Source organism: Cavia porcellus, unplaced genomic scaffold (genome assembly GCF_034190915.1).
Source record: "Cavia porcellus strain 051 isolate PalLab524CR breed Dunkin Hartley unplaced genomic scaffold, mCavPor4.1 scaffold_19, whole genome shotgun sequence".
Lineage (NCBI taxonomy): Eukaryota > Metazoa > Chordata > Mammalia > Rodentia > Caviidae > Cavia > Cavia porcellus.
The window spans coordinates 1,533,989-1,552,905 of record NW_026947502.1 but is presented as its reverse complement, the minus strand read 5'-3'; the positions used below and the strand labels follow the sequence as shown (position 1 = coordinate 1,552,905).

At 42.6% G+C, this 18,917-nt stretch overlaps 1 protein-coding gene across 4 annotated transcripts in view; it reads left to right on the top strand.

The window, feature by feature from the left end:
- Positions 1-5,550: 5,550 nt before the first annotated feature.
- The window catches only part of Canx (calnexin), a 46,995-nt gene continuing 33,628 nt past the window's right edge, over positions 5,551-18,917 (top strand). For 2 of the 4 annotated variants that reach the window (XM_063230473.1, XM_013154825.3), the window contains exon 1: positions 5,569-5,762. The gene's annotated coding sequence lies outside the window, so the exon portion shown is untranslated. Of the gene's footprint in view, positions 5,763-18,917 lie in introns of all 4 variants that reach the window. The other 2 variants (XM_004999769.4, XM_004999770.4) reach the window with 2 other exon arrangements.

Below are 18,917 nucleotides of genomic sequence, written 5' to 3'. Positions count from 1 at the left end.
TTGTGCCGCCGAGCTAAATCCCCAGGCCCTATTATTTGTCTTTTTGAGACGGGGTCTCCATATGCACTTCAGGCTGGCCTTGAACTCACTTTGTAGCCCAGGCTGGTCTCAAACTTGCAACAATCCTGCGTCAGTCTCCTGAGTGCTGAGACTACAAGCATATGCTGCCACACCAGGCTTAAAAATTATTTTAAATTTAGGAATTTAAAAAAATTTTTTTTAGACAGGGCTTGGTTATATAGTTTGGTCTAGCCTTGAATTCACTATGGAGTCCAGGCTAGCATTGAACTCACCATACCCTCCTGCCTCAGCCTCCTCAGTGCTGGGATTATAGTTATGTACCATCAAGTCAGCCTTAAATTTATGAATTTTTATTTCTGAAATTTTCTGTTTAGTATTTCTGGACCATGGTGACTGAGGCTAGCTAAAACCACAAAAAGCAAAATCTCAGGTAAGGGGGACTACTGTATACTATATGATTCCATTAATGTGAAAGTGTAGGAAAGACAAATTTTATCTATAGAAACAGGAAATGGGAGGTTTTACATAGGCCTGGCTGCAGGGATTGATTGGGAATGGATATAAATAAAGAAATGCATATATATATATATTTTTTTTTTTTTTTTTTTTTTTTTGAGACAGTCTTGCTATGCAGTTCAGGCTGGCCTTGAGCTCACTTTGTAGCCCAGGCTGGCCTCGAACTCACAATGATTCTCCCACCTCAGCCTCCCCGAGTGCTGGGATTACAGGCGCGAGCCACCATGCCTGGCTATATATATATATATATATATATTTTTTTTTTTTTTTTTTTTTTTTTTTTTTTTTTGAGGAGGGTGGTAAATACAATAAAAACTGAGCCAATATGGTGGTCCATGCATGTAATCCTAGCACTCAGGAGGCTGAGACAAAAGGATTATCTTCAGTTCAGGGCCAGCCTGCACTACATAGCAAACCCTGGCCTCAAACTTAACAGCTGTAACCTCAGAGGTCATGTCAGAATTGGGTCAAAGGTGAGGTGGTGCCAATGGAAAGGACATCACTTTAGGTGTTGGAGAATGCCAGGAGTGGGTTGGGATCAGGAACCTTGCCAAGGTGGCCTGCCCTCCTGTGATGGTGGTACATGGTCTGCATTTTTTTTTAACATCATGGAACTCTACAATGAAGCTGATTATTTTTTTCAAGAGGCTAAAGATTGCTGGGGACTTAGCTCAATAGTGTAAGTGCCTGCCTGGCAAACACAAGGTTGTAAATTCAATCCCTGGTAGCAAAAAAAAAAAAAAAAAAAAAAAAAGCTAAAGATCTAGGAGGGCCAAGTCCAGAATGGGGGCGCGGTGGGGGTGGCAGTTAAAGAGCAGGCCGAGAAGGCTATGTGGTCACTCTGAAGCAGGAAGACAGGCCTCCTGGCAAACTCCCTGAGAGCAAAGCAGCTTTTGTGTGTCCATACCTATGTTTGTGCTGGCGCCTACACCCCGGCACTGGAACATACTAGGTGAGCTGTCCACCTGCGACACACCACCAGCTCCTTTCATTTTTTGGAACAGGTTGCCCTTGAGTTGCCCAGGCTGGCCTTGCACTATGGTCCTCCAGAGAGAAGAGGTCTGTGCTCGAGACCCAGGTGCCCTCCGCCTGGACCCGAGGAGCGGGGGAATCTGAAGCAGCTGCAGGTGATGAGTCATCTGGAAGACGGAGCAGCTGCCTGTGTGTGTGTGGGGTGCTGTGAAGGGAAAGCGTAGCCTGCACTGTGGTCCTGGCCAGGGCAGCAGAAGGCTGAGACAGGACAGTGCCCTCCCCTCATTGCTTCACACCCCTAGGTGCTTGTTAGTTTCAACATGAGTCTGTTCCTAATACTCAGGAAGAGGCCTCAGATATAAACTGTGAAGGAAGGTAGGGGCTGAGGTCGGTGAACTGATGTCCTAATCCAGGGACTGCTGGTGCAGGTGGCTTAGTGGGAGAGAGCTGGCTTACAGGTGGGAGGGTATCCCCAGTATAGAATAAAAATATAAACCAATGCGAAAAGGCAAACCCCAGAACAAAAAACGGACAAATGACACAATTCTTGAGGAAATACATATGATTAATGAACATGCAAAATGTTTAATTTCACTCCCATTAACATATTTTTTTGCCTATTGATTCAACAATGCCAGAGTTGTGTGGTGGAAAGATAGCCATTCGCAGCCTAACCAGTAGGAAAGGCCAGGCAAGACCAGGTGCCATCTCTGGTATGTTCATCTTCTCTTCTACACCAAGGAGGGCCCAGCTGGGCCAGGGAATGGTGGTGCACAACTCCCCAGGTAGTGGAGAGGCTGAGACAGGAGGATTGTGACTTTGAGGCTAGTTTGGGCAATTTTATGAGTCTGCATTTTTTTTATTGGTACTGGGAATCGAACTCATCACCCTGCACTTGCAAGATGAGCTAAATCCCCAGCCTTGAGACTCTGTCTTAAGAAAATACCTTAGTAATCATTCTTTCTCAATATGTATATAACTTAATGCTTGCAACAGTATACAATCATATAGATAGCTTACAGTTTATGAATCACTTTTCTAAGTATGTGTTAGATTATGTTCAGAATTTTTTTCTACAAATAATGCTGCAACGCATTTATTCTGTCAATGCGTTTATATATAAGCACTGTACATGGTTATACACTATAAGTGGTGGATAGACAGTAAAGATACATATTCCTGAGATGAAATTGTTAGGTCAAAGGGTAAGTGTACTTTATTTAGGTTTCTTTTGAGACAAGGTCACACTATGTAGTTCAGGTTGGCCTTGAACTCACTCTGTGGTGCAATCTTTTTGCCTCAGCCTCCCAAGTGCTGGGATTATAAGTGCGAAACACCACACCTGGCCTGGTGTGTATTTTTAAATGATCCAATAGAATATCTGGCATGCAGATATTCCAGCTGAGAACACCCGAATGTGTTCTATGTTTCTTTCTTTTTTTTTTTTAATGCGTTCTATGTTAAGAGTCACAGGTGTGGGCTGGGGATTTAGCTCAGTGGCGTAAGTGCCTGCCTTGCAAGCAGGGAGTCATGAGTTTGATCCCCAGTACTGATAAAAAAAAGACCAAAAAAAAAAAAAAAAAGTCACAGGTGTACTGGCTAAGACTGACTTGTTGGAACATGAGCTTATGCAATTTACAAACCTTCTCCCAGAACAGAACTTTTTGCAAGTTCAGGACTTACTGTATGAATAATTTGTTTTGAAAACCACTATGCAGATTATATCTTAAAAGTCAGAATACACTCAGCATCCCATCTCTTCTGCATCTAAGAACTGCAGCTCTTCTCTTTTCTTTTTTGATGTCATGGACTTCTGGGCTCAAGAAACCGTCTTTCCTCAGTCTCCGAGTAGTTGGGACAGGCATACACCTGGCTCCAGTTACTTCCTTTAACAAACTAATACCTCAGAGTGCCTTTGGGATTGTAAAGAAAATATCTCATTCTTCAGGGTTTTGTCCTCAGTTTACTTTTTTGTGTGTGACACTTGCTATGTGACACTTGCTATGGAGTTCAGGCTGGCATTGAACTCACTACGTATCCCAGGCTGGCCTTGAATTCATGGTGTTCTTCCTGCTTCAGCCTCCCTGGTGCTGGGATTACAAATGTGTGCAACTACACCTGGCTCTCAGGTTTCTTTGAAGATAACTGTAAGAAATCCCCATCTCATGTCCTGCTCTATCTTGGCCCCAAACTCGGGATCAGTGCTGCTTGATTTCCTTCTTCCAGGGTGCTGCAGTTTAGCTGCAGCCCCACCCAGGCCAAAATCTCAGTTATGGTTTCTGTTCCTGCCTTTCCCTATCCTCCTGGATCCATGGGACTGCTTCAGCATCAACATTTTCTGGTTTTCTTTCTATAGATTCTGCCATCTCCTAGTTCTGCCTTTTATTAACTGCAAGAAGTGGCTTTCTAACTGGCCTCAGAGGCTGTAGGATTCTCTTTCAAGACCTCCTGGAATAGTGTTAATGTTAAATGTCTCTGAACATCTGCCTCACAATCAAAATTTAAATCATAATCCAATGCCCTTCTCCAGCCTCGGCACCCCTGCATGCACCACTCCCCGCTCAGGGACCAGCTTCCTGCTTTAGCATACACTCTTCCCTGAAGAGAAGCCTTCCTCCAGGCTGGGTATATATTTCAGTGGCACAGCGCCTGCCTGGCAAGCATGAGGTCATGAGTTCAATTCCTGATTTAAAAAAAAAAAAAAAAACATTTTCCTCCAACGTTGTAGAGCCTGCCAGCCCCATTCCAGCTTTATCTCTTTCCCTGTTCTGTTTTTTTGAGATGGAGTGTCGCTATGCTTTTTTTTTTTTTTGACAGGGGTCTCAAACTCAAGGCGATCCTCCTGCCTTAGCCTCCTGAGTACTGGGATTGGAGCATGCATCACCATGCCTTGTCCTAGTCCCCTTCAAAAACTGAGGCAGGATTTTAGTATTACTGAGGCTATGCTCAAACTTGTGATCCTCCTGCCTCAGACTGTCACCAGGAGCTTGTGCCATCACACTTCTCCATAATATTTACTAATGTTCGAGAACGGATCTTATTATGTTGCCCAGGCTAGCTTCCAATTTCTGGGCTCAAGGGGTCCTCCTGCCTCAGCCTTCCATGAAAGCTGGGACTAAGAGGGAGAAGCTGGGACTACAGGCCTGATCCACCATGTCCAGCTTCAGAATTTTGTATTGGTTTAAATATCCAGTTCTCCAGGTAAATAAGGAAGGCAAAATTCTCTTAGACAAACTTAGAGGCTGAGAGCTGCAAAAGTCAAAGCACTGATCTCTCTCGTCTCCCAGGTGGCTTTAGCTACAGGTGATTACATTCGGGACCACCCCCCTACCCCACCTCCGCCCCGCAGGCCCCAGCATTAAACCTTTTGGGCCTTCAAACGGAGGACGGAGAGCAGAACCTCCTGATGTTATAAAAATCTTGGGCCACTTCATTCATTGAGGTTCTCAGTGTACTAATAACGGAAAATGTGCCAACGGCGGGTTACAAAAAAATGGATCGGAAATCGTCCCATTGCACTACCCTTCTCTCAGTCCCGTGGTCCCTGATTTTAGGGACACATCATCCCAGATCATATTATCCTGGCCTTCTTGTGCCGAGCAAGATCGCGGTCGCAGGATCCTCGGCCCAGCGCGATGGCTCTGTACGACGCAGGCTCACTGCACCGGAAGTGACCAGAACTCCCCTCCCTCCTGCACTTCACCCTCGCAGCGAGGGAAGCAGGCCCGAGGGTGATGTTCCTGCACCTGAGGGCCACGGACTAAGCCAGTAAAGTCGGGCTGCTCGCCCACTAAGGCAGCTGAGCGTCTGCGAGCGGAAACACTAACCAAGCTCGCCCCGCCCCCAGGACGCGCGCGCCCCGGGATCCCAATCGTAGCGGTCCCCCTAGCTTTTGCCCAATCAGCAGTCACTTCCTGCCTTAATCTCAACCAATCCTCACAGTCCACGAAGAATAGCCCTAGGGGGCGTATGGGAAGGTGCATAGAGCGATGGCCGCTCCGACCAACCGATTCTCGAAGCTTGCGGGAGGGGGCGGGACTTGGTGCCAGGCCGAGCTACTCAGGAGCGAGGGGCTGACGCAGGGCTGGGCCTCGCGCGGTTGGGCTCGCTCGCGAGGCCGCGGTAACCGAGGCCTCTTGCTTTAGCGGCACGTGACGGTCGGGCCACCTCCGCGGCTGTCTGCACTGCAGCGCGGGGCCAGGTGTGCGGGTAGGAGAAGGCACGGGCACCGCGGTTGGCCGCAGGGGCTGTAGGTGAGACGCAAGGGGCCTGCCCGCGCCTCGGGCCGTGGCGGACCGCGGGGGCCTGGCAGCGCGGCGCCGCGGCGGGGGGCTCGGGCGTGTCCGTGCCGAGGGGCCGGGGCCGGCGCCGGCCGAGCCTCTGACGGCCGGCGCGCTCCTCTCTCCCGGTCCGGGTCCCGGCGGCCAAGCCAGGCCCCGCCGCTGTCCGGGAGGCGTGGCAGGTGTCCGGGTTCGCTTGACCTCTGGAGACGCGAACCTGGGCCAGGACGATGTTTTCAGGGTTTTCCTGGGCCTGCGGTGTGCGGGCTGCCCGGCCTCCCGGGTCTGGAGATCGGGCCTGGCCTCTGTCCCCTAGGCCGAGGCCGGGGAAAAGGCGTGGTAGCGGGGGTGCGGGTTGTGGGGAAGGGACCCCACGGCCCAGTCTGGGTCCGGGAGCGCGGGGAATGTTCTGGAACTCGTGGCGGCTGCCACGCGAGTCTCAGAATCGTGGCACTGGCTCGGGGTGAGGCTGAGCCCGCCGCCGAGGCAGGGCCGTTCTCGAGAGTCCCGAGGCGCCAGGCCACCCGGGCCGCAGACAGGGCTGGCCTGCGTCGGTTTGAAGACTGGGGTCGGCTCCAAGCACCGGGGCGGCCGTTTGTTGCTAGGTGGCTCTGGGTAGTTTCCTTGTTCCTGGGCCCCAGCGCCCCGTAGGAGATAATGGTGGAGTCGTGAGGATTAAATAGGGATGTGTGCAGAGTGAGACAGTGGCCTGATCTGTGGTAGCTCCCCCTTAAGTGATAGTGATATAGAGTACAGAGCCTTGAGCCACTTTCCTGATGGCCCAGGCTAGGAGCCGGCTGAGTCCCGCTTCTCAGGCTCCGAAGTCTCATTGATGGCGGTGGAGGGCGAAGCTGCCCTTGTGGTAATCTACTGGGAATGACAATAGCAAGCTGTTGAGGGACGTTCCGGGCAGTCAACGGTGAACCTGGAGAGGACAAAGGTGAACGCAGTGAAGTCGTTACCTTCACTTTACGAAAGAGTTGCTTAATTTTTTTTTAAAATAAAGTTTTGTGTGTGTTTTTACGAGGAAGAATTTTGTTAATCTTTACAGTTTTTTTATATTTTTAAATCTTTTCAGCAGTATTTGAGGATCATGAATAGAATCTACAGCTGTAGCTGGGTGTGGTGGTGGGTGCCTGTAATCCCAGCACTGTGGAGGCTGAGGCAGGAGGATAACTGGGAGTTTAAGGCCAGTCTGGACTACATAGTGAAACCCTGTCTCAAAAAGGCAAACAAACAAACCAAAACCCCCCCAACAGCTTGGGAATTTTGTTCTACACTAGCGATAGTACAGAAACAAGCCAGATAACTGGATCAGAGGAGGGAGGGTTAAGAGTGAAGAGAACTTTCTAACTAGACTGGAAATGGATGTCTGTATCCCTTCTCCCCCTCCTACTACTATCTCGACTCAGCAGTTCAGTTAGCTCCCTATCTTCCAGGGGCCACAAGGCCTAGACACTTTGACAAGGAGTTGGTGCAGTTCTGGCAGTCACACTGTTGTATCTCTCTAGTTAGAGTTCACCTTGCTTGCAGATGGTTGATGCTTGCAACAGTTGATGTATGTGAATGCAGGTTTCTGAGACAGTTGTGGGCTCAGTGTGGTGTGTACTTAGCTTTGGAGCCCACCTTTTTATTCCTTTTTTTTTTTTTTTTGGTATCATGGAACTCAGGACCAAGCAGGCACTATGCCACTGAGGTGTATTTCTGGCCCTTGAATTCCTGTTTAAAAAGGTGGGCTTCATCAGCAGTAACAGTGCCTGCCTGGCAAGCACAAGACCCTGCGTTCCATTTCTGGTAATAAATAAGTAGAAATGCGAATCTCCTATACTTCACCTTGAGGGGCAATTAGAACAGAAAGAGAACTTGGTGAATAGGAAGTTATTTTGAAAATCTTAATGAACAGTGCAAGAATTGGCAGCTCATATAGCACCTAGGAAGTCATATAGCACCTAGGAAGTCATGCCTAAGTAGTTTTAATCTGTACAGCTTACTATAAAACTTAGCAAGTGCTTTATTATGACAACAAAAGTACTTTTTTATTGAGCTTAACTATGAGCTGTAAAAATTACTGAAATTTTAAAGGAATTTAGCATATTTTGAGTATTCACATCCTAAACCTACTTAATTTATTTAAAACTACTATCAGAAATATATTTTAATGTTCCTGTCAATGAAAATACAATCCAAAAAATGTAGGATATATACTTCCAATAATCAACACTTGGAGTATCATGTATTTTATTTTTTTTTAATCACGTATTTTCTTAATTTTTTTTTTTTGACAAGGACTTGCTGTGTAGGCTTCGAGTGCTGGGATTACAGGTGTGTGCCACCAATGCCTGGCTTCCTTAAATGTTTTAACTTTACATGTGTTCTATTTATATATCAATCCTAAGGGATAGATGCTATCATCATTTTATAGATGAAGAAATTGATGCCCAGTGTTTAGTGATTCAGCCAAGATAAGTTATTAAGTAGGTGACCGAGATTGTGGTTTGAGTTTCTATAGCTATGACCTTGGGCAGATTACATAATTTGTAAAAGCGTGCATATACTTTAAAGAGATGTGCAAGGTTCTTGTGAAGATTGTTAGGCTACCTTGGATGTTTTTTAAAGCCCACAAAATTTAAAATATTTAAAGAGGCCACTGGATGGATAGTTTACATGAAAGGAAGACCACTTTTTTTTTACCTTTACAACCACTTAATATAAACATCCAAGAGTGTCGTGAGTGTCTAGAGCACTCTGAACTCCGGGCAAGGTAAACACGCACGCCTTGTCGGGACACGGGGGGTACAGCGCTTGGAAAAGAAAGACAGGAGAGACACCTTTGCTGTCTGCACCGCGTTACACTGCACTGCACTGCACTGTACGCACAATCTTTATTTTAGGATTCATATATAGTAAACCCGATCAATTCACAGAGCCCAGATAATTAAGTAGTGAAAAGGCATTCTTTGTGGCAAGCTACAACGTGACAGACTACAATGTTTATTCTAAAACTATCTAAGTGAAGTAAATAATCACAACCAGTTCTCACAACTTCTCTAGCCCAGGAAGAAATTCATTAGCTCAAGAATGTTGTTAATTTGTCTGCTGTTAGTGTCACAAAGGGTGGCCAGCCACTTCCTCAAGACTTCTGCAAAACAAAGCCAGCTCACAGTATGGATTCCAGAGGGTGAGGGCTCACTGAGAACAGGCATTCCCGTTCTACCTCCTTCTCGCATACCAGGGCGGCTATTGTAAATTGCAGGTTAGAGGGGGTTGGGCCTACAAAGTGACACCTCATCCCCCACACTTCCTTCCTTTTTATTTTTTAACAACAATTTCCATAAGATCAGGTTATTAATAGCATTTCGTCTTATGCAGTAAAAATACACAAGAACTATGGCAATGAGAACTATAATTAAACTAAGTCCCATGCCACTAAAAGTGTGGGTAATGCTCTGCCAGATTCCTTTGGAATCTAATCCTTTCAAAGATTGAGCAAGCAATTGCGCGAATTGTGCTAGGGATTCATCATCATTTTGCTTTGCAAAATCCTTGTCAATTTGATTATGCAAAGATTCTATTTCCTCCTGGGCAGAGGTGTTTCCATTTAGATACATTCTAATCATTTCCCATTCATGTTCTGTTTGATTATAAGGTCGTTGGGTTATACAGAAAGTAGTTGAATTCCAATCACATTTTAAAAACACTTGATGCTGAAGAGCCAATATTTTTCTACCCATCCATTCAACTGTTTGTTTAAGGAGGTCTATTTGTTGTTGTAGTTTGGCGTTTATTTGCCACTGAGTTAACCAAAGTTCATGAGAATTCTCATGCCATAATTCGACAACATGTTTTTCTTGCAAAGAGGTATGTAAAGCTACTCCTGAGACTGCTGCTAGAGAGGCTACAGTTATCAGACTTAACAGTACAGCAACCACTATTCCAATAAATCTTTTTGTACGTTTTAACAGATGTTTAAAAAATTCAGTAGTAACAGAAATTACCGGGTCTTGAGACCATGGTCGAGTTAAATTTACAGGCAACCAAATATGAGTTTTTTGTTGTAACAGCATAACTGTATAAGGCTTAGTGAAATTTAGTGTGCTATTTAAGCATGTAAACAATTGACAATTTAAACAAGTACAAGAAAAATGTGTAAAATTAAAAGTTCCCACTAAAAAGACATAAGGCAGAGGTGCACAAACAGTAATATTATACATTTTAAACCTAGTAAAATTATAATTAGTAGATACAGATCGACTAGTCCCTGAATATGAAACATTGTACAAGGTTACAGGTTGCATAGCGGCTGGGATCTTCCAAATATGATTTTGAAGGTGATGAGGGTATTCTTCGGCTGCAACAGCAGGGTTAGCGATTCCACCATCTCCCCACCACAAGAGAGCCGTCTTTTGTTGAAATATAGGAGCTCCGTCAGTTATTTTCTTTGGATCTGGAAGACTATACACAACAGAGAGATTACATCTTGTCTCATTCCATTCAGCACATCCATTAACGAATTTTCCAAATGGTCCCCAAATAATATACCCATCAATATTTTTAGCAAATTTTCCCATACATAGTTGCCAAATTATGGGATTATAAGAAATATTTTTATAAGTGAATTCAGGGCATACAGGAAATGTATTTGTATCAGGTGCTGTTAAATTTTTCCAGGTAACATTAAAGGTTTGAGCAGCCAAGGCTTGAAGCCTTGTCCTTTTGTTGCCTGCTTTTATTCCATGTTGAATCCAATACTGCCATCCCAGAGGGATGCAAGGCGGTTCCCCAATGCAAATAGGCCTTTGATTACCATAATAAGTAAAATTGAATAGTGTCCCATCATCTTGATTGTGGGGGGTTAAATCAGCCCACGGTGCTGACAAAATTTCTCTAGGTGTGGTATAAAGTAAAATATCACTAGTTCCCCATTTTACAGGTTCTAATAAAGGGGGGTTTGGAATATATGCCCAGTACGAATGCGGAGGTACCTCAGTCCCCGATGCAACGGTGAGCAAGGCACATAAAGCTAAAAACAAGTTTTCAGGGTTTAAAGGCTTTCCTGCTTGAAGGACAAGCCGTTGCCCTTCTATGGTCAATTTCTTTAATTGTCCCCATGTAGGGAGGGGATTTAAATTTGGTCGCTGTGAGCGGCGGGATTTTCTTAGCTTTAATCTGGCCATGGCTGCGATAGGAACAAGCTCAGCATCCTCAGCTTCTAGCTGGTTTCGCGCTCGCTTCTGAAGGCACGGTTCCGGTTCCTTGGGGAGTTGTCTCCGGGGCTGGTGAACAGGATCTGGAGACGCGGGTCCTGATCCATCGTCCAGGGACCCACTGCTGAATTCCATTTTCTGTGGAGATATAACCAAAACCTTTCCCCTTATAGAGCAATGTGCCCCTCTCCCATTCAGCCTCTGGAGCTGTTTTAGTCCAAATAGGTTCATTAATCACAAAGGGCTGTTGTTGCTGTTCAAAATGTTTTTCAGCTCTAGTTAATATTTCACCTTGTGGTAAATTGAGAAAATTTAAAATAAACAATGCTTGATGCAGTAATGTTTTTGGACTGTTTTGCAATTTAAACAGTATTGGTATCTGAATATCCTCCTGACTCCTCCTTTTTAATTTTTTAATTTGCAACTTAAGAGTGCCATGTGCTCTTTTAACAATAGCTTGACCCTGGGGGTTATATTCAATCCCTGTAATATGAATAATATTATGGAGATCGCAAAATTGTTTAAATGTTTTGCTAGTATAAGCAGGTCCATTATCTGTTTTGATTTTAGAAGGAATTCCCATAACTGCAAAAGTCTCCAATAAATGTACAATAACATTTTTAGTGGATTCTCCCTGTTGAGCAGTGGCCCATAGAAATGAAGAATAGGTATCAATAACTACATGTACATAAGAAAGCCGACCAAAAGAAGGTACATGTGTAATATCCATTTGCCATAATTTATTAGGTTGAGTTCCTCGAGGGTTGACACCTGCGGGAATAATTCTTAAATGTAATGGTCTACAAATAGGGCAGGCTTTTACAATCTGTTTAGCTTTTGTAAAAGGTATCTTATATTTAAGATGCAAATGTCCTGCATTTGCATGATTAAATTGATGTTCTTCAACGGGTGTGGTGAACATAACTAAGGAATCCACTGTATTGTTACCTGATACTAATGGTCCGGGTAACTGAGAATGAGAACGTAAATGAGTAATAAAATAAGAATGATTTCTTTTTTGAACATGTATTTGTAAATTTTGAAATAAAGACAATAAAGCAGGCTTATTAGAATATAACACAGCTGAATAGATATTTGTCACTACTCCAACAGAATAGGCCGAATCGGCTATAATATTAATAGGTTGGTTATGAAAATCTAAAAACACTTGTAATATAGCAAAAAGTTCATTTTGTTGTACAGAGTTAAAATTTGTCTGACGTACCCAGTAAGATTTTTGAGTCCAATATGCAGCTTTATTTTTAGATCCATCTGTAAATATAGTCAAAGCTTGTGGAATTGGCTGTACAGCTAATAAGGTATTAACCACAAATTGTTGACGTCTAAAAAAATCCCATAATTTACTTTTAGGAAAATGATATGAAAAAGTTCCCATGAAATCTGCTAAAGCAATTTGTAAGGTTTCAGTAATTGACAACAAATATTCCCATTGTTCCTTAGTTAAAGGGATAACTATATTGTTTATATCTTCTCCTATCAAAGTTATAGAACGAGCTCTACCATTCATAATTAAAGCTGCAACCATGTCAATATAAGGCATAACATTTTTAGATTGCTTAGTTTTAGTGAATACCCATTCTACTGGCATAGCATTTTGACCTAAAACTGCAGAGGGATATTGAAAAGTATTAATAATATATAAAGTTAGAGGCAATTTAGGATCAATCCTAATTAAAAATGCATCCTTAATTCGTTGTTCTACAAACTGTAATTCTTGCTCGGCTTTTGTTGTTAAAGAACGAGGGCTGGATGGATCTGAAGAGCCCTGTAGAGTAGCAAACAAATGCTGTAATGCATGGGTAGGAATACCTAGTGTGGGACGAAGCCAATTAATATCCCCTAATAATTTTTGAAAATCATTTAAAGTGGATAACTTATCTCTCCTAATAGACATTTTTTGTGGAATCACCTTTTGTCTAGTAAGAATATATCCCAAATAATGACTAACTTCTTCCTTTTGAATTTTATCCTGTGCTATTACAAGTCCAAACGGAGAAAAATATTGAGGTAAAGTTTTTAAAATATCTTCTAAAACATTTCTATCACTATATGAGAATAAAATATCATCCATGAAATGAGCCGTATAAACCTGAGGCCATCGTGCACGCACTGGTTTTAATGCTGCATCAACATAAATTTGACATATAGTTGGGGAATTTTTCATTCCTTGGGGTAAAGTCCTCCATTGATATCTTTGATAAGGTCTTTGATAATTTGTTTGAGGAATTGAAAAAGCAAACCGTTTTCTATCTTCTGGATGTAATGGGATGTTAAAAAAACAATCTTGCAAATCTATAACATATACAAACCAACCAGCAGGGAGCGCTGAGGGTAAAGGAATACCGGGCTGAAGGGCTCCCATTTGAATTAAGGATGAATTTACAGCACGTAAGTCCGTTAAAAGTCTCCACTTGCCTGATTTCTTTTTTATCACAAATATTGGAGAATTCCAAGGAGATGTGGATGGTTCTATGTGATGTAGAAAAAGCTGTTGATCAATCAATTCCTGCGCTGCCTGTAACTTTTGAGTAGTCATAGGCCACTGATCTATCCAAATTGGGTCATCATTTTTCCAATTAAGCTTTAAAGGATTCATTTCCCTAGGCTGTAGAAACATGCAAAATATTAAAAATGTATATAAGCTCCCCATTGTTCTAATACATCTCTTCCTAAAATAGAAACTGGTACCTCTAAGATATAAGGTTTAATAACAGCAACTTGACCCTCTTCATTTTTTATATGTATATGCATTGTGGCTTGTCCAATTGTATTTACTGGAGTTTTACTTACTCCTTTTATATTACATGGAATAATAGTATAAGTAATATGAGAAGGCCAATCAGTAGGTTTAACAATAGTAATATCCGAGCCTGTATCTATAAGAGCCTGAATTTTCTTATGCTCAATAAAAATATTAATAAGAGGTTGTTGTTGAGATAATTTAGCTGTCCACATTACATTAATAGGGTTAGTGCTGCCGAACCCTCCTGTTCGCTGAACAACAGAGGATCCTATTGGGATATAAGGCAGTAAAATGAGTTGAGCTATACGTTCTCCCTTTAATAATTTATAATCTGTAAGTGAGGACATCAGAATCTGAATTTCTCCAGTATAATCTGCATCTATAATTCCTAAGTGAACAGTAATGCCTTTTTGATTTAAACTAGATCTACCCGTGAGCAAGCCAAAAGTTCCCGCAGGCAGAGGACCAAAAATTCCTGTAGGAATTCTCACGGGAGATTGTCCTCCTCTTAATTCTACATCTTTTAAGGCTGGTATGTCCACTGCGGCACTGTGTTGGGTGGCTGGCTGTAGGGAGAATACGGTAGAGTTACCCCATTGATTTGTCCGGGGCCCGGGGTAGGGCCCGTTCTCCCGTTTCCCTTTTGTTCAGCTGAATTAACTTGTTTACTCCTGCATTCACGAGCCCAATGATTTCCCTTCTTGCATTTTGGACATAAGCCAGGAGCTCTAGATCTCTTTTTTTGATCATTGCCTACAAGTTTTGGACAGGCCCTCTTTACATGTCCTATCTGACCACAATTAAAACATTTTAAAGACTGTTCCTTTTTAGATTGCCAATTAGTCCACGTGGTTGCCATGGTCTCAGCAAACAGTTGCATTTTCCTAGATTCTGAATTTAAATCTTTACATTGTTTTATAAAATTGTCAATCGTTCCAGTATCTTTTATTGGAATTAAAGCCCTTTTGCATTCATCATTAGCATTTTCAAAAGCTAACATTTTTAAGAGATGCTCTTGTAAGTCTTGTCCCACTACTGTTTTTTCTATAACATTTTGAAGTCTTGCAACGAACTCAACATACGGTTCATTGGCTCCTTGCAGAACTTTAGCCCAAGATCCATATTCTGATCCTTTAGGCCGTATTTTATCCCAAGCTTTTAAAGCAATATCTTTTAATTGAGCATGAATCTCTCTTGGAGCTCCTGCCTGATGCTCAACAGTATCAAAGAAACCTGTACCAGAGAGCATGGGATAAGAAAGGAGTCTAATATTCGGATCTCGATCGTCAGCATTTTGTCTTGCCTTTTCCGCACAACCTTCCATAAACCACATGTGCCACTGTAAATATTCTGGCTCCTTTAAAAGAATTTTGGCCAAGGCTTTCCAATCATAAGGAGCAAGATTACCATAGTGATCTGCTACCGATGTTATTAATTCTCTAGTGTAATGAGCCTGAGGGCCATAAAGGGTTACAGCCTTTTTTAATTTTGCTAAATCATCCATATTAAATGCTTCCCATCTAGGGGGAACTGCCTCTCCATCTATTGGCTGAGGTCTGATTACAGGGAAAGCAAAGGCAGGCTTTTCCTCATCAGAATCCCCTAATTTTGGTAAATCAGCCAAAGCTAGCTTGGCTTTACTCCAATTAGGGTTAGATGGAGGAGGTGCAGAGGGAACTACAGGCGGGTTCTGCTTAACGGAGAGTTGTTTCACCTCTTGTGTTAAATGCTGTATAGCCTGTAAAATTGGGCGATTGTCATAATTTGATATTGCTGCGGCAGCTAAAGCTGAGTCGGCTGTAGTGGATTTTACTTTTAGTTTGGACGCCTTTTCACTACTTAAAGCGATAGCGTCATTTTGAACTACATTCTGCTCCTCCTCTGTGAGGGGCAATTCCTGAATAACTGGCTTAATTTCTAGTTGAAGATTTTCTACAATATGTTCATCTTCCATAGCTTTTAATAAAGAGTACACAACCGACCAAATAGCCCAAAAACGTAAAGGAATCTTCTCCTCCTGTTGCATAGCCCTTTCTATACTAACCCTTGCCTTCCTCCATACTTTTACATCCAAAGTTCCTTCATCTGGAAACCAAGGATTATATTCTTTAATTGTATCAATACACATATCCAAGTCAGCTGACCTGAGCGATATGCCATATATAGATAATAAATGTTTAAGAATTTTTAAGAAAGGAGAGGAAGCAGATTGTCCCATTTCCCCGTAATAAAATTATACTTACCTTCCTAAGCGACCTTCGGAGTCCCTGAATTCGGGCGCCACTTGTCGTGAGTGTCTAGAGCACTCTGAACTCCGGGCAAGGTAAACACGCACGCCTTGTCGGGACACGGGGGGTACAGCGCTTGGAAAAGAAAGACAGGAGAGACACCTTTGCTGTCTGCACCGCGTTACACTGCACTGCACTGCACTGTACGCACAATCTTTATTTTAGGATTCATATATAGTAAACCCGATCAATTCACAGAGCCCAGATAATTAAGTAGTGAAAAGGCATTCTTTGTGGCAAGCTACAACGTGACAGACTACAATGTTTATTCTAAAACTATCTAAGTGAAGTAAATAATCACAACCAGTTCTCACAACTTCTCTAGCCCAGGAAGAAATTCATTAGCTCAAGAATGTTGTTAATTTGTCTGCTGTTAGTGTCACAAAGGGTGGCCAGCCACTTCCTCAAGACTTCTGCAAAACAAAGCCAGCTCACAGTATGGATTCCAGAGGGTGAGGGCTCACTGAGAACAGGCATTCCCGTTCTACCTCCTTCTCGCATACCAGGGCGGCTATTGTAAATTGCAGGTTAGAGGGGGTTGGGCCTACAAAGTGACACCTCATCCCCCACACAAGAGCATTAGACTCTGACTGTTGTTTTTAAAGGAATTAGAGTGAAAATTTCTTTAGCTTCTTTCACAGGAGAAAATCTCAAAAGTTTAGAGCCAAATGGATCCTCAGTAAATTCTGTCAGATACTTAAGAGCAGAACAGGAAGTTCTTCACAACTCTGGACAAAATAGAGTGTAGTGCAATGCAAGCTGGTGCTTCCTGCCCCCCCACATGTGGATGGAGCCAGAGGACTGAGCCCCATCCCTAAACCCTTTAGTGCTGTTGCTGCTGTTTTATTTTTTGTTTTTGATTTCTTGAGATAGGATCTCATGGGCTGGGGATTTAGCTCAGCGGCATAAGCACCTGCCTTGTAAGCAGGCGGTCGTGAGTTCGATCCCTGGTACCGGTAAAAATGAAAAAGACAAAAAAAAAAAAAAAAAAAAAAAAAAAAAAAAAAAAAAAAAAAAAAGAGATAGGATCTCACGATGTTGCTAAGTTGCCTTGACTAGGCTCAAACTTGGGATCTTCCTGCCTCAGCTTTCCAAAGTTATAGGCATGTGACATTATGTCTGGCTCCACTTCATCCTTTGAGGCTAGTATTACCCTGATAACAAAAAACAAGGATGACTTCATGAGACAAATCATCTCTTCTGATAATAGATGTGGAAATCTTTAATAAAATGCTAGCAAACTGAGTCTACCAACATATAGTTTTGTATTAAAAGGATTTATGTGTATACCACGACCAGCTGGATTTACCTCAGGAATGCAAGGTTGGCTCAGCAAACAAAAATGAATGTAATTTATCAAGTTAATAAAGGCCAGAAGCAGATGATCATCCTAATAAACATGGGGGGAAAACCCTGTCATGCTAAATAGTAAACTAGGAATAGAAAGGAACTTTCTTGAAGGAAAAGTATTGGAGACAAAGAAAAAAAGAAAAACATACTTGAAAGGATAAAACTTAGAAGTATCAATAAACTTTGAAAATAAATTGAACCCTTAAAGTTTTTATTTTTTGAATAGATCCTTGTTGGAGATAGTTTCTGCTTCTAAGGAAGAATTTAGTAGTTCTTTAATGTTTACCTGTCTTTTTTCTTTTTGGAATAGGGTCTCCTTCTATGTTCTGGACTGGCCTTAACTCACTAGGTAGCCCAGGCTGACCTTGAACTCCAGACAATCCTCCTGCCTCAGCCTCCCAAGTATTGGGATTATTGAAATACACCCCTATACCCAGGATGTTTGCCCACTCTGCTTTTCTGTTTGTCCATTCTTAGAGATGGTCTAAATAGTCTGGATTTACTGAAAGTTTTCAGAGTATGTCTGCTTTTGTTAAAAAACAGGATATTGAGTGAGAAACCCAAAGATAAAGAGCAAGATAGAAAATAATAGAAAAGCCAGGTTGAGGTGGTGCACACCTGTAATCCCAGCATGTGAGAGGCTCAGGAGGCAGGAGAATCATAGCAAGTTCATTACCAGCCTGGGCTACAAAGTGAGCTCAGGGCCAGTCTGAGATGCATAGTGAGACCCTGTTTTCATATAAAAAAAAAAATAGAAAATAGAGCTTAATCTTTTGCAAGGGGGAAGGGGGGACCAAGAGAGGGAGGGAAGGGGCAATGAAAAGAATGAAGATGAGTTCTGTATGTGACCAACTCCCCACAGTGGACTCACACCGAGTTCAAAAACACTCTTCCATAATAGGATATAGGGGAGTGGTGGAGCGCTTGTCTAGCAAACTAGAAGCCCTGTGTTGGGTCTTGAGTGCCAACAAATTAAAAAAGCACAAAACCAGATACTGGGGTAGAGGATGCAGCTCAGGGTCTTGAACTCGGCAAGGTTTGACTTCGGCACTCCATGGCCCCTAAAAAGGTTTGACTTCGGCACTCCATGGCCCCTAAAAAAAGGATGGTGAGTTGAATTCTTATGTACCTCATTAACAGTGCTTAGTAAACTCATAAATACTTTTTTTTTTTTGTCTTTTTCTTTTTTATCCGTACCAGGGATCGAACTCACGACCACATGCTTGCAAGGCAGGTGCTTATGCGGCTGAGCTAAATCTCCAGCCCCATAAATACTTTTTTAAAGAATGTCTGCTTAGGGGCTGGGTATATAGCTCATCAGCACACTGCCTGCCTGGCAAGCTTGAGGTCCTGAGTTCAATTCCTGGTTCCAAAAAAAGAATGCTTAAACAGAACTGTTAATTAGCAAAAAAATGTAGGTGAATTCATAGAGAAAAGCAATTGGTGATGAAGCAGAGAACAAACATGGAAGTTACCATATTTTGTACACTGCTGGAGGAAGAGTTAAGAAATCACATAATGT